The following is a 15,698-nucleotide window of genomic DNA, read 5'->3' on the forward strand; positions in this document are numbered from 1 at the left end:
CAGGACCTGAGACACCAGCTTTTGCTGGTGTACTTGTCCCCAGGACGAGATAGAGGTGGTACAGGTAAGTAAGACGGGGGCTCGGGGCTGCAGCATTACATGAGGTTTTTCACCTCACTGCATAGAATGCACTGAGGTGAAAAACCTTGAAGGTTTACAACCCCTTTAATGATGGTTTTCCCTGTTTAACCAAGGTTCCTATATTTTCTTAAAATGGAGTTCCACCCAAAAATGGAACCTGCGCTTATCCAGTTCCTTCCCCCCCTCTGGTGTCACATTTGGCACCTTTCAGGTGGGGAAGAAGCAGATACCTGTCTAATACAGGTATTTGCTCTCTCTTCCGGCGATAGATCGCCGCAGAATCCATGGTGATCTACATCATGTCCAGCTCCTCCTCTGTCCCCCCCGCTGTCTTCTGGGAGACGCACAGTTCAGGACTCACGCATGCACATTAGGTAACCAGGCTGTGAAACCGCAAGGCTTCACTTCCTGATTCCCTTACTGAAGATGCCGGCGAATCCACCCAGGAGCCGAGGGATGGGTCAGCTTCAGGTGAGGACATCGCTGGCGCCGTGGACAGATAAGTGTCCTTATTTTAAAAGTGAGCAGCTGCAGTATTTGTAGCTGCTGACTTTTATTTATTTATTTTTTTGGCGGAACTCCACTTTAAGTACCTCTTTCCTCTTTTAATATATACAAATCTTTCTTCCCTAGTTGTATCATCTACTTCTTTTATCCATTCTATATGGGTTGGCGGGTTTACTGCTAACCATTTTCTTGCTATTTCCGCGCTAAGAACATACACCTAATTAATGCCGTTTGCCTTCTATTTGTTACTCTCCTCTTCCCCTATATACCCCAAAACCTATGTTGTAAGATTTAACTCAAGGGCAGCTCCAAAGATTGATTTCATAGTATCAATAACCTACCCCCAATATCTAAGTAATTTTGGGCACCTCCACATCATATGGATAAGATCCCAATTCGGATTTCCACATCTTGGGCATTTGGCGTTTAGCCTCCAACCTCCACATCTTGGACATTTGGCGTCTAGCCTCCACCCAAACAAGAATAGATTTTGGGGGTATAGTATTTTCTGTGAAGTAGCAACAAATGCAAGGTTCTCTGAGAAGGGGATAGGGATAGCGGCGATCCAGCACCCAATATTCTTCTCCACTGCTCCTCCATTATCTCTCCTAGGTCTTCCACCTATCGTTGCCTACAGGGAAGTTCTCCTTCCCATCTATTGCCACTTCACATATATTTCCATAAATTCCTGATATCAACCCTTTAGACAGACTTGCATCAATCACCTTGTGGAGAATAGTGATCCCACTCCATTCCAGCAGCTTTTCTTTAAATTGTTTAGCCAATGCGTGTTCAATTTATAAATATTTATATAAAGACTTTCACAGGATTTCATATTCCTCTCTAAGCTCCTGAAATTATTAAAGAATTGTCCCTCTGTACAGTTGGACCAGTCGCACTAAACCACAACTCTCCCTTTCCTTCTATCTTTTCAATTTCCTGTAGATGTTTATTATCCCATATGGGCGAAAATTCAGCATAACCTTGGTATCCTAGCATCCCCTTAACTACCTTCTACAGCTTTTTGACCAATTCCAATGTAGGTGACTTAAAAATAAAAGGATTTTGCCTCCAAAGTTTCCATTAATGTGTTGTGGTTTGTTCCCAGGAGCATTGTTTTCCCATTGAAATCCTTTCCCTCGCTGAAGGTTACATACTCTCAGGTGCTGCAATTTTGCTGCCAAAAAGTAGCTCCAGGGGTGTGGCACCACCAAACCCCCTTTGTCCTTTGGCAGTTGCAGCACCCATAGTCCTACCCTAGGTTTTTTTCTCTTCCATATTAGCTCCCTACAAATTACATCTAACTGCAAATGACAGAGGTAATCTGCGCCACACCTTCCCCTTACATTTAAGACTATCTATTAGTGGGGCTAAATTACTACTAATATACTGTTTTGGGTTTATAGTGATGTATACTCCCTGATACTTAATTGTATTAGCTATTTACATCTGTGGAACCCCAACAGGTAAGGAAGCCTCCATAGGGTCTACTGGTAGGAGCACTGACTTTTCCCAATTTATCTTCAGACTAGAGAGCTGTCCAAAGTTTTCTATCATATCCATCGCTGCACTTAAAGAGGCTTGAGTATCCCCTAAAAATAAAAGTATATCATCTGCGTACAATGCAACTTTCTCTTCTCCTGATATTCCCTTAAACCCTTGGATGTTTAACAATGATCTAATGGCTATGGCCAATGGTTACATCGCCAGGGCAAAGAGCAGGGGTGATAAAGGACACCCCTGCCTTGTCCCCCAGGTCAACAGAAATGTCTCTGAGCACTGATCATTGAATAGGTTTTCTTTGCAAGATACAGAAGTAAACTGCTAGGCCTTGGAGATTATCCACCTCGTTCTCTGGGGTTAAAACCCCCTTTCATCGGGTAGGCATGTAATTGAAGAGAATACTGGACAACAAATTGCAAAATAAAAGGATAAATGGTAATGCTGATATGGGTCGCTGGTCTCTTCAATTGCTGCCAACATTTAAGCCCTGACAAAGGGGACGCTTTGGGCCACTGAAACCCATCTTTTGGCCCCTTCTTCATGTGCAATAAAGACTTACTGGACTCATAATAAGTTTGGAGCACTCTCATACTTTCTGCACTGTTCAGACTACTCTGAGGACTCCCAAATCCTATCTCTTCTACCTTTGGTTCTAGTGCTCTACCAACACATCTTCTGGAGATTAGAGCCAGCTTAGATGCCACTTAAAGTGGTTGTAAAGGTAGAAGTTTTTTTTTATATTGGTGCATCCTACACATTAAGATAAAAAAAAACTTTCTGTGTGCAGCAGCCCTCCTCAGCCCTCTTAATACTTACTTGAACCCATCTCGATCCAGCGATGTTGCACAAGAGACTCAGCTGTGGGGGACTCTCCCTCCAGATTGGCTGAGACACACAGCGGGCGCCATTACCTCATTGCTGTCTATCAAAGTCAGTGAGCCAATGAGAAGAGAGAGGGAACAAGGCTGAATCACAGCTCCGTGTCATAATAAACATGTAGAGCAGCAGCTTGGGTGCCCCCATAGCAAGCAGGAGGGAGGGGCCAGGAGCCCGAGGGGGAGACCCACGAAGAGGAGGATCTGGGCTGTTCTATTCAAAACCACTGCACAGAGCAGGTGAGTATAACATGTTTGTTATTTTTAAACAAAAAGCAATAGTTTAGTATCACTTTATCTAAACCAAAAATGTAATTTTTCGTTTTGAATATGGTACAGAATATTTTTATTTATTTATTTTTTGCAAAATCTTTTTTATTACATTTTTCATTACCTTACAAATGTAGCCCACGCAGGGGCCAAACCACAGTACAGAATATTTAAAACTCCTTTTAGTTTTTTATTGATCGTTGTCACCATAGTGAGAGAAATCCAAATGACTGATTTCTCTTCATTTTAGAGAGATTTTCTGCCACTTCCACTTCTGTCTCGGGAACAGTTAGCAAAGGGAAATCTCTCCTTATATGTACAAGCAAAACTTTTTTACTACTCTATCCACATTATGGATAGAGTAGGAAAGGATAAAAAAAATAATACCCTATCAGGTTTTATTGCTGCATGTTCCCCTGCTGGATAGAATTACCCAATCTGTAACCAAGACTGAAGAAGGCCAGGGGTCTCCAAACTTTCCATTTCAATCATTTTTATTGTTTTGTCTACAAACTTTCTAAACAAAGGGACAATTTACCATCCTTCAGAGTGGGGCTGGAATGGGGCCAGTGGAAGTAGATAATGCCTCAGGCTTGGTGGTCAGTGGGGGTAAAAAAATGACGTAGCTCTCTTGTGACCAGTAAAAGGAGGAATATTTCCCCATCACTCGTATTAGTGGAAGGAATAGTGCCCTAATTGTTGGTGTTAGTGGAAAAAATAGTGCCCCATCGTTCATGTCAGTGGGGGGAATAGCTCCCCATTGTTCGTGTCAGTATAGTTCCTCATAGTTGGTGTCGGTAGGGTGAAAGGTTACCCATCGTTGGTGTCAGTGGGGGGAATAGTTCCCCATCGTTGGTGTCAGTGGGGGGAATAGTTCCCCATTGTTGGTGTCAGTGGGGGGAATAGTTCCCCATTGTTTGTGTCAGTGGGGGGAATAGTGCCCCATCACGGTGTCAGAAGAAGTAGTTGCTTCATCATTGGTGTCACTGGGAGGAATAATACCCCATTGCTGATGCCTGAAGGAGGAATTATGCCCCACTGTTGGTGTCAGTGGGAGGAATAGTGTCCCAAGGGCCGCATAAAGGCAAGCAAAGGGCTGCAGTATGGAGACTACTGCTTAAGATGATGGGAAATCCAACATTTTACAGTTGCCACAAGGACAGGAGGCAAGAGTGAATCTCTAAATGGGGAAACCTGTTTCAACAACATTAGGATAGGTTTTTTTCAGAGGAATTGCCCTCACTTGGTAGAGATTTCCTTTAACTTTCTGCTGCTTCACAATTGCAAGCAAGAAGTGGAGAGAAATCCACCCAAGGAGATAGAGATTTTAGCTTTACATACTATCCATTTAAAAATGTTTAGATTTATCTTCCACTTTAGATTGCCTTGCTAACCTGTTCAGTAGCTGCTATAATTGAGTTTGTAGAGATGGAGTATTGTACAGTTCACATGTCCTCCCCTGAGGAACACTCAATATCTGTTACATGGTGTTGCCATTGATTAAACCTGTGTAGGTCTAGTAAGGGTATACATTCCTGCTCAGAGCACAGTTATTGGTTATTTAATATCCTGGCTGGCAAAATAACATCTTGTTTAAAGCTGTTGCACTTGTCACAATATAGATATTTTTAATATTTTTAGTCTTGAAATATATACATTTTAATGCTTTTAAAGTGGTAGCAAAGGCTTTTTTTTTATATTTCTACCTACAGGTAAGCATATAATAAGGCTTACCTGTAGATACAGTAAATATCTCCTAAATGTGCACCGTTTAGGAGCTATTTACTTTAGCACTGCCAGTGATGAAACTGGCGCATGCACACTGCGCTCTCAGTGGATGGTGTGCCATCCATAGAGAGAACCGTGCTGGTCGTGATGTCAATGCAGCTCAGCCAGTCAAACCAATGCTGCCTGAGAACCTGGAAGGAAGACCAGGTGAAGAAGAAAGCTCCAGTGACAGTGTGCTTTGTTTTCAGGTAAGTCTTTCCTAATGTGCTAGTATGCAATGCATACTACCCTGTTTCCCCAAAAATAAGCCCTAGCATGATTGTCGGTGATGACTGCAATATAAGCCCTACCCCTCAAATAATCCCTAGTTAAAGTCTGTATAGGTCTTATTTTCAGGGTAGGGCTTATTTTCGGGGAAACAGGGTAGGGCTTATTTTGGGGGGTAGGGCTTATATTGCAGCCATCACCGACAATAACGCTAGGTCTTATTTTCGGGGAAACAGGGTAGCACGTTACGACATTAATTTGCAGACTTTAAGTCAACTCAAAAAAACTGTTCTTAGATTTGCCAGTTTTGACATTTTATGCAATGTCTGAAATGTTTAAGTCACCATAACTTACATTGAATTCCATAAATCATCAACAGGAAGCCTGAACACTTCACTATAAATGACCTATAGTTTTCTGCTGCTTATCCTAAAAAAATGCTTTTCATCTGTATATTAAGTGACTGTGTCTGCTGACTGTATTCTCCTATAGTAAGGTATCCCGCCAATCTGCTTCCCTTCTTGTTCCATTGCTCTAACACAGTGATCTCCAAACTGTGGCCCTTTGATGATTTTATTCAGCAATTGGGGCACAATTGTATTCACTGACACAAATAAAGGGCACAATTCCTCCCAATGACACAATCAATGGGGCACACTTCCTACCAATGACATTAACAATGTGGCACAATTCCTCCGAATGACACCAACAGTGGGGCCCAATGACATCAATGATGGGGCACAATTCCTCCTAATGACACCAATGATGGGAGATTGTTTACTCCCACTAATGCTGGGACATGTTATACTCCCAGTGGCCACAGTCTGGCCCCCCTAAAGTCTGAAGGACAGTAAACTGGCCTTTTGTTTAGAAAATTTGGAGACCCCTGCTCTAACACAGCAAGACTTCTAGGTATGGGGGAGCATGCAACTCTTTTCAGATCACAGTACACTTATCTGTGGGGATGTTCTCCACCCTGAGTAAACTCTGAAGCTGGAGCTAACACAGGGTGTACTCCTACAGTTTGGAGGTGAAAATGGAACAAAGGTGGAAGAGTATGTTGATGGACCAGGTAATTGGAAGACACTGTCACTCGGAGTGTCTCTTTAAAACAAACCAATACTAAGTGAAATATGGGGGCTACCATATTTTAACCATTTCTAAAATACAAGTTGTTTGGCTGTCTCTAGATTCAATACCTTGAGTCCCAAACTGGAATAAAGCATTTAAATCCAAAGTCAGGGAGAGGTCAGCTTGGCTTATCTGTATACATTAAGTTAAATTTAGATGTTAACTTTTAGGATGGAGGTGTGGTGGCACTTTGTCTCCCGGATGAAGAATATTTATAAATGACATTGTTTTGTAGCTGTGCAGTATTTCCGACCTGTATGGCATGGTGCGAAATATTTGTTGATTATGCAATGTGCTTTACAGGACTCACCCAGCCTTAAGATTTTACTGGTTTGTGGCTAAAGAAAACATAGGTTGAGAGTTTGTTTCCCCCTTCATTCCGGCAGTCATACATCAACTGTCTTTATGTCTCTTATTTATAATGTACATCTGGGGTCAAGTGTGTAAAGCGCATAGGAAGTAGATCTATTTACATACTTACAAAGGTAGACTAAAAAAGTAGGAAATGCTATGATTCAACAGGCAAAATTGAGCTAGGGGTGGGACTTTGGACTCTTGACACATTTATTCTTCTGTGGATAGCCTCTCTATTATGATCCAGCATAGTGGGTAAGGCTTCCATGGGCTTAGAAAGAGGGTGTTGCTTGGAACCTGGAAACACATTAGCCTACATTTTTACAGACTTAAATACCTGACCTTTCAATGGGTAGGACAAGCCTTACCTCAGAGGAACCCCTAAAATGACGTTTAATGCAGGCCATACACGGTCGAATTTCGAACAAATTTTCTTTTCAAAATCAGAAAATTCGTTTTTTTTGTGATCCGATGATGCCACCATTGATTTTCGAAATTTGGCCGACCAAGCCTTCAATTTCACCTCATGTTGCTACAGAAAATAATTTTCTTGGCTGGGAATCTTCTTTTCTCTCTGTAAATTTTCTTTTATCTCCGTACATTTTCTTTTATCTCCGTACATTTTCTGTTATCTCCGTACATTTTCTTTTCTTATTACGTTTCTCGCACGATTCTCCCATCATTGATTAGAAAATCGTTAGTTTTTCTAAAAATTTCCAACATGTCCGATTCCTCAAATTTTATTTCCGCACGAAAATCAGCTGTTGCTGCAGCCCACTAATGGTGCGAAATTCATACGAAAATTCTTAGATACGATTTTCGAAAGAAAATTCTTTTGAAATTCGAACCGTGTATGGCCGGCATAAGTCTCTGGGAACCCGTACTAAAACCAAATCATCTGGGGGCCCTTATCCAGTAGGATGAGTACAACCCATAAAGTGGTGACCAGAATGCCATTCTTATAAGCAGCTAAAAAGATAATTGTGTCATGCTGCTAGTTTTGCCAAGTAGAGGTGGCCCTGAAATTTTGCAGCCACCATCAGGGGGGAGGTGAATAAACCACAGCTCAAAGAACCCATGGAAACCTCTGGAGGAACCCTGAGGTTCCATGAAACTCTGACTGAGAATGACTGGGGTAGGATGTAGGCGGAGTATAGGGTTTACTTCACAGGATAGCAGCAGAATAATCATGTTTCATTGACTATGCCTTTAACTTGGTTTTATCTACAAAACATTGATTTTTGTGTTTAACAGACTTGGGCGGAATTCTGCTACGCAGCCACGATTCACAGGTAGTCTTCAAGCATTCACGTAGACAATCAAATTTCACCGCATGAGGGTTTAAGCTGTCCAGAGGATATGGCTGCTGATAGGTCTGTCAAGTAGCTGAAAAAGTTGCCCTGTCTGTCTCCTACTGAGAAACCTTTCAGAATGTCCAGCAACGCATAGGAAGTAGATCTATTTACATACTTACAACGGTAGACTAAAAAAAAGTAGGAAATGCTATGATTCAACAGGCAAAATTGAGCTAGGGGTGGGACTTTGGACTCTTGACACATTTATTCTTCTGTGGATAGCCTCTCTATTATGATCCAGCATAGTGGGTAAGGATTCCATGGGCTTAGAAAGAGGGTGTTGCTTGGAACCTGGAAACACATTAGCCTACATTTTTACAGACTTAAATACCTGACCTTTCAATGCGTAGGACAGCCTTACCTCAGAGGAACCCCTAAAATGATGTTCAAGGCTCTGGGAACCCGTACTAAAACCAAATCAAATCACCAATGTGGTGACCAGAATGCCATTCTTAGAAGCAGCTAAAAGATAATTGTGTCATGCTGTTGGTTTTGCCAAGTAGAGGTGGCCCTGGAATTTTGCGGCCACCATCAGATGGCAGGTGAATCAACCACAGCTCAAAGAACCCATGGAAACTTCTGGAGGAACCCTGAGGTTCCATGAAACTCTGAGAATGACTGGGGTAGGATGTAGGCAGAATATAGGGTTTACTTCACAGGATAGCAGCAGAATAATCATGCTTCATTGACTATGCCTTTAATTTGGTGTTATAGCTACAAAACATTGATTTTTGTGTTTAACAGACTTGGGCGGAATTCTGCTATGCAGCCACGATTCACAGGTAGTCTTCAAGCATTCACGTAGACAATCAAATTTCACTGCGTGAGGGTTTAAGCTGTCCAGAGGACATGGCGGCTGATAGGTCTGTCAAGCAGCTGAAAAATAAAAGCTGCCCTATCTGTCTCCTACTGAGAAACCTTTCAGAATGTCCAACAATGCAGCAATTCCTAAATCTTTCAAGCAAAGACACAAGCTTAAAGCAGAACTACACTGCATCTGAGCACCATAAACCAAAAATGCTATTTAATTCATTTTTAATATTCAAAGCAAACTCCCCCATCCTTTCACGTCTCCATGCTTTATTTTGCTGATAAATCACTTTGAAAAACACCCTCCTAACATTTCTGGCTGTGGCCTTTTTGAATAAGGGCAGATCATTCATGTAACAGTTACTTCCTGGAATCCATCTGCCCTTAGCTTAGACACGCAAACAGGAGGACGTGCTTAGCTGAGAAAACCCCTCCTCCCCTCCTGAAGACTCCTGGGACATATGACTTCATTTGTCTAGTCCTAGAAACCAGGAAGCAACTGAAGAAATGTAAAAAGAAAAAGTAAATATGATATACCTTCCTACCTATTTACTAATGATAGCATAGCTCCCAACTGTCCCTGATTTGGAGGGACTGTCCCTGATTTGGGGCAATGTCCCTCTGTCCCTCATTCCTCCTCATTTGTCCCTCATTTTGGTCTGATCTATATAGATGTATATAAAATGCACTTTTTATCTATCGAAAAGTGTTTTCCAGCGCTGCTGCATTTGTAAATTCCAGAAGCCAATATAAAGGAATAGTAGTGGTAGAAAAAAAGCACTTGTGAGTGTATCCAATCTTGTTTTTTTGTACAATTCTCCCTAAACGGGGCGTGGCAAGGGGTGTGTCCTATGTCTGCATGCTTTTGCTGATAGGTGTCCCCCATTCCCATTTCAAAAAGTTGGGAGGTATGATAATAGTAGCAAGTAGAGCTGCACGATTAATTGTTAAAGAATCAAGATCACGATTCTACCCCCCCTAGCGATCTTAACACAGCATTTTCCCGATTCAATGCAGAGAGTTCTCTGCTCACAGCTGACAGCTGTCAAAAAAAACAAAAAAACAGGCAGCCTGCCTTTAGAACAAAGGAATGGACGTCGGTCTGTAAATGAGGTTAGTTAACCACTTAAAAACTAAACCTTTTTATGACACTTATTAAAAGGGTAAAATCAGTAATTTTTGCTAGAAAATTACTTAGAACCCCCAAACATTATAAATATATATTTTTTTAGCAGAGACCTTAGAGAATAAAGTGACGGTTGTTGCAATATTTTATGGCACGCCGTATTTGCGCAGTGGTCTTTCAGATGCAATTTTTTTGGGGAAAAAATACACTTTTTCTTTTACAAAAGTTTTTATTATTATTAAGCGCATTCGAATACAATAGGCTTTCATACAAATCACAGTTCAGGTGTTTCACAGTATAATATTAAGTAAAGCAGGCTGTTGCCCAAACGGTGCCAACATTTTCTGTGTCCGGGTGGACCCGGGTGTTCACATGACTGCAACAGAAGCTTGTCGTTCAATACTTTGACAGCCCATAGTAACCATCTACTGTAAATTGGAAAGAGCAGAGAAAGAAAGAGAAGAAAAAAGGGGGGGGTCGAGGAAGAGAGAGGGGAAGGGGGGAAGAGATTGAGCTCACAGGGTATGCACGGCCGATCCTTACAATGACAATATAGCGACATCGAATCTAGGAGAATAATGATACGCGATCCAGGGCTGCCAGACACGTAGAAACTTGGCATGAGTGTCAGAAAGAACAGAAGACAATTTTTCGTTGACCATAACATCATTTAGCCGATTCTTAACTGCCTCGAAGCTCAGGGCTGGGGTTCTCCATGCTCTGGCTATTGTGAATTTAGCTGCAGTAAAAAGATGTTGCGCCAATTGGCGCTCTGGGCGCAATAGCGCATTGATTGGTTTGCCAAGGAGCGCCTCAAACGGATCCCTTTTAAGATTTACTCAAAGCAGTCTACGGAGCAATGCATACACCCTGACCCATAGTCTGCACACCCGCGGGCACGTCCACCAAATATGGGCCATAGTGCCCTCTTGTGCACATTCCCTGAAACAAAGAGGGGAATAGGATGGGGCAAAGCGAGCCAGGCGCATCGGAGTATAATACCACCGGTATAACACCTTATATGCATTTTCCAGAATTACTACGTTGCGTGAGCAGTTGGATATGGTTAGGGTCATTGCCCGCCAGTCCTCCGGATCCAGCTTCCTCCCAAACTCCCTCTCCCATTGCAAATGATAAGTCCGCACTGGAGGTCTCCTCTTAGAGATCAGAGCTGAGTAAATCATAGATATCAGACCAGGAGAATGGGGCCTGGATCTGCAGATGCTCTCAAACGGTGTCAACCTGTAAGGGGCGTCCTGCGATTTAAGGAGACTCTGGAGGAAATGACGGATCTGCAGATATCTGTAATATTCTCGTAGCGGTAGGTCATGCGACGAGCGCAGAACATCATATGTTAAGATCCTAGTGGGAGTAAGCAAGGAATGTACGTCACCAAATCCATTAATGCTCCATCACTTGAATTGCGCTGGGTGATCAAGACCCGGAGGGAAAAGCGGGCACCGCAAAAGCCGCAACAGTGGGAGATGGGGAGAAGCCAGCCCCGCCGAGTATTTCACCGAGTCCCAAACTCGCAGCGTATGAATCATACAAGGCCCCGTTATCTTAGGGCGATGTACAGGTGGGAGCCATGGTAATGAAGAGATTGGGATGGGGTCAGTCTCAAGCAGATCAATAGCCGCCCATAGCGGGAGTTGATACGTCTCATGGAGGTGAGAGAGCGGAGCAATGGTGGCAGCTACATAGTAGTCTCTTATATTCGGGACCGAGAGGCCCCCATCACGTCTGCTGGCGAACAGGATTTGTTTATTAATACGGGGGCGAGACGATCCCCAGATAAATTGCAGGATCCTACGCTGATGGGTATTGAGGACGTGGGAGGGAATCGGGACGGGGAGAACCCTAAAGTAGTAAAGTAGTTTCGGAAGGTACGCCATTCTGACGGCCGTTATTCTCCCAAACCACGAAAGAGGCAAAGAGGACCATGCCGACAACATATCCGTTAATTTCGTGAATAATGGTGGATAATTCGCCTGATATAAAGCCTGATATGTCGATGTGAGACGGATTCCCAAATAAGGCAAGGAGGAGACCCACTGGTAAGGAAAGGCCGATTGCAAGTCCCTCAGTAACTCCGCAGAGAGGTTAGTCGACAATGCCTTCGACTTAGATGAGTTAATCTGGAGTCCTGAGAGAGACGCAAAGGTTTGCAACAATGCGTGTAAATTTGGCAGGGAAGTTCTAGGAGAGGTGACAGAAAGAAGAATGTCGTCAGCAAATAAGGAAATCTTGTGGGGGCAACCTGCTATTTCAATGCCCTTGATATCTGGATGAGCTCTTATTGCCTCCGCCAGAGGTTCCAGTGCCAACACAAAAAGAAGGGGGGACAGTGGACACCCCTGGCGGGTTCCCCTGCTGACATTAAACATGGGGGATTCAAATCCATAATATTTAACTTTTGCTCGAGGGGAATCATATAGGGCAGACATCCAAGCCATAAAGGAAGTCCCGAATCCATAACGCCGTAGGACAGACATGAGATAGGGCCAGGATAAGGAGTAAAAGGCCTTATTTATATCAAGGGAGAGAAGCATGGTTTCCAGAGAGCGAGTCTGGGCTATATGTTGGAGTTGAACTATACGTCGTATTGCATCTCCCGCCTGTCTCTGAGGTACAAAGCCCACCTGATCTTTTTTTATTAACCGTGGAAGAAAAGAGTTTAATCGATTCGCCAGGATTTTTGTCAAGAGTTTCATGTCTACATTAATGAGTGAGATAGGCCTGAAATTGGCCCAAGATGAGTGGTCACGGTCCGGTTTAGGAATCATCACCACGTTTGCTGTCAGAAGATCAGGGGTGAGAGGATAGTCGTTTTTCACCGAATTGTACATTGCCACCAGGTGGGGAGCTATCACCGATGCCAGCTTCCTATAAAAAAGCGCGGTATACCCGTCAGGCCCAGGACGTTTGCCCACCTTGAGTTCTTTTATTGCTTGTAGAACTTCGGAGAGCTGAATATCTCTGTCCATGAGGGTAACGTTAGCCTCCGTTAAGGATGGGAGCGAAAGGCTTTCCAGAAAGTCCGCCGTGCCCCGAGCCACACTCCCCCCTGGTGCCTCGTATAGCTTCGCAAGGCGAAACGCGAATTCCTCCAGGACATGCTTTGGGTTTCCCGATAGGACATTGTGTCGATCCCGTAGGGTTATCGGGGTCAATCTAGGAGCAAAGGTTCAGAGTCTGTTAGCTAACATACGGTTTGGCCTATTTGCTCTCACATACCACCTCTGGCGGGACCAGCGTAGTACACGCTCAGCGCCCTCCGTGAGACACAGATCAAGCTCCGATCTAGCTAATTCCAGCAACTTACGGTTGCCCGGAGTGGGGGATTGTTTAAAGTTCTCTGATAGAGACACCAATCGGGACTCAAGCTCTTTTTGCTTTGCTTCTCTAGCCCTCTTACGGGCCGAAGCCAGACCAATTATCCGACCCCGCAACACCGCTTTATAAGCCTCCCAAAGGACCACCGGAGACTGCACCGAGCCCAAATTTTCACGAAAGTAGTCCTCCGAAGCCTTAACAATATCTGCTGTCACCCCCGCATGTGAAAGAAGGGAATCATTCATCACCCAGGGAGAAAACCGAGGTCTATCTAGGATAGAGCGACAGACTACTAACACTGGATCATGATCCGACCAAGGGACAGCCAAAATTTAAGCCGATACCACCAATGGAAGATGACGTCTGAGCATAAACATATGGTCTATCCATGAGTGAACCTGATGGGGGTGAGAGTAATGGGTGTAGTCCCTGCCCTGTGGATGACACTCCCTCCACAGGTCGACCAAGTCCAGCGCCAGTAGGGAGGACGCGAATTTCTTAGCCCCTGCCGATTGTCCATTTCTCTCAGGCGGATGCTTATCTAGTTTGGGATTTAATATAAGATTAGAGTCACCTGAAAGAAGGAGGGTGCCCCTGCAGTGGGATATAAGCAGGGCGCAGACATGGGTCAAGAAGGGCCCCGGATTTACATTCGGGGCATAGTACGTAAGTATGGTAACCTCCGTGTCATGAATGGTGCCTTGGAGCAAAAGGTACCGTCCGTTAGGGTCTGCAATCTGTTTAGTGCAACTAAATGGAACAGATTTTCGAAAAGCCACGAGAACCCCCCTTTGTTTAGTGGGAGCATTTGCAAAAAATACCTGAGGGAACTGAGCATCGAAGTACTTAGGATGAGAGGTCTCGGAAAAATGCGTCTCCTGTAAACAAGCAATGTCAATTTGTTGCTTGCGCAGATATTTAAAAATCTTCACCCTCTTATGGGGTGAGTTCATGCCCTGAACATTCAGGGACAACCAGTTAATCGTCATTGGGACAGCACTGGATGGCCATCAACCTTGAACCAGAGCACACGCCCTGCGAACCCAGAGGGGAAGAAAAGGGATAGAAGCAGTGAAGATAGAGAGGGAAGAAAGAAGTAATGTATCACATCAGGAAAGGTAGTAGAGTCATGCAATGCTGTGAACAAATAACTCTGTAACATTAAGGTTGCTATGAGTCGTGGGTTAACCATCCCACTACCTGGTCGGGTGTTGATTCGAACGTTAGTTCGGATCAAGTACCACATCATAAGGGTGCAGTGGTCCGTCGGAGACCACTTGGCTTAACTGAAACCATAACCATGAATATAAAGAACATGTCAACAATGGCATATAGGTGTAAACCCCAAGAACTAGTAAAAAACTGAAAACAATAACTTAAGACAAAAAGAGAAAAATTTCACCATCCGCCTCCCCCCCCCCCCCCAAAAAAAACAGGTCAATACATGTGGTGACCCCCTGTCCATAAATAATCAACATGAACCCGGTGTCAGCTAAGTGGAACCCAAACAATGCCTCAGTATACAGAGATCAGGGCCATGAGGAGCGAGGGGGGGGGGGAAGAGAAAAAAAATAAAAAAATAAAAGAAGGGGGTATAAAAGGGAATGGGGATTTGAAAAAGCCTATGCGATTGGGGGGGGGGGGGGGGCGTCAGTCAATACCAAAAGTGCATCATTTGTCCAAAAAATTAAAAAATAAAAAATAAAAGGACCAAAACAGGTTCCCTGCCAGTCATCAGCAGCTGGCAAGGTGGATCTTTACCGTCCAAAGTTGAAAACCAGCACAGTCTGACTGTAATCAAATACCGACCAGCTTACCACTCCTCAGTGTTGTGGGTCGGAGGTGTCTCGCTCCAGTCTCCTGGTGGCATTAGTCGCAGCTTGTTCAAGAGGCTGAGGTCTCTCTGCTGTACAAAGGCAGGGAAAAAGAACAAAAACAAAGCACAAACTTGCAAAAGGTAGGGACAACTTTTTTCTAGCGATGTCCGTCCGTAGAGGCTTCATGAAACCTCTGAGCCTTGAGAGTGCGGAGGGCTTGGGATCCGTGCTGTGAGGATTGTGAGGATCTCGGTGGGGCCCGAGAGGGACCCGGTCGGGCCACTGCTGCTTCGGGTTGAGAAGGAGGGAGGTCAAACTGTAGCTCCTGGAATTGCCGCCGCAGATCCGGCAAAGATGAGGCATGAAACTGACGTCCCAAATGATAAAAGGAGAGTTTAAAGGGGAACCCCCACCGGTAGCGGATGTTTCTGGCTTGCAGGATGTGCAGATAGGGCTTCATATTCCGCCGTTTAGCGATAGTGACCGGGGAAAGATCTGCGAACAATTGGAGGGAGTTTCCCTGGAATGTAATGTCCGG

At 44.1% G+C, this 15,698-nt stretch overlaps 1 protein-coding gene across 1 annotated transcript in view; it reads left to right on the plus strand.

The window, feature by feature from the left end:
* The window catches only part of NTSR1 (neurotensin receptor 1), a 258,680-nt gene that overhangs the window by 65,062 nt on the left and 177,920 nt on the right, over positions 1–15,698 (plus strand). The gene's annotated exons all lie outside the window — the stretch shown is intronic.

The sequence above is a fragment of the Lithobates pipiens genome, unplaced genomic scaffold (assembly GCF_037356315.1).
Source record: "Lithobates pipiens isolate NorthernLeopardFrog02 unplaced genomic scaffold, aLitPip1_a1.2 Scaffold_28, whole genome shotgun sequence".
NCBI lineage: Eukaryota > Metazoa > Chordata > Amphibia > Anura > Ranidae > Lithobates > Lithobates pipiens.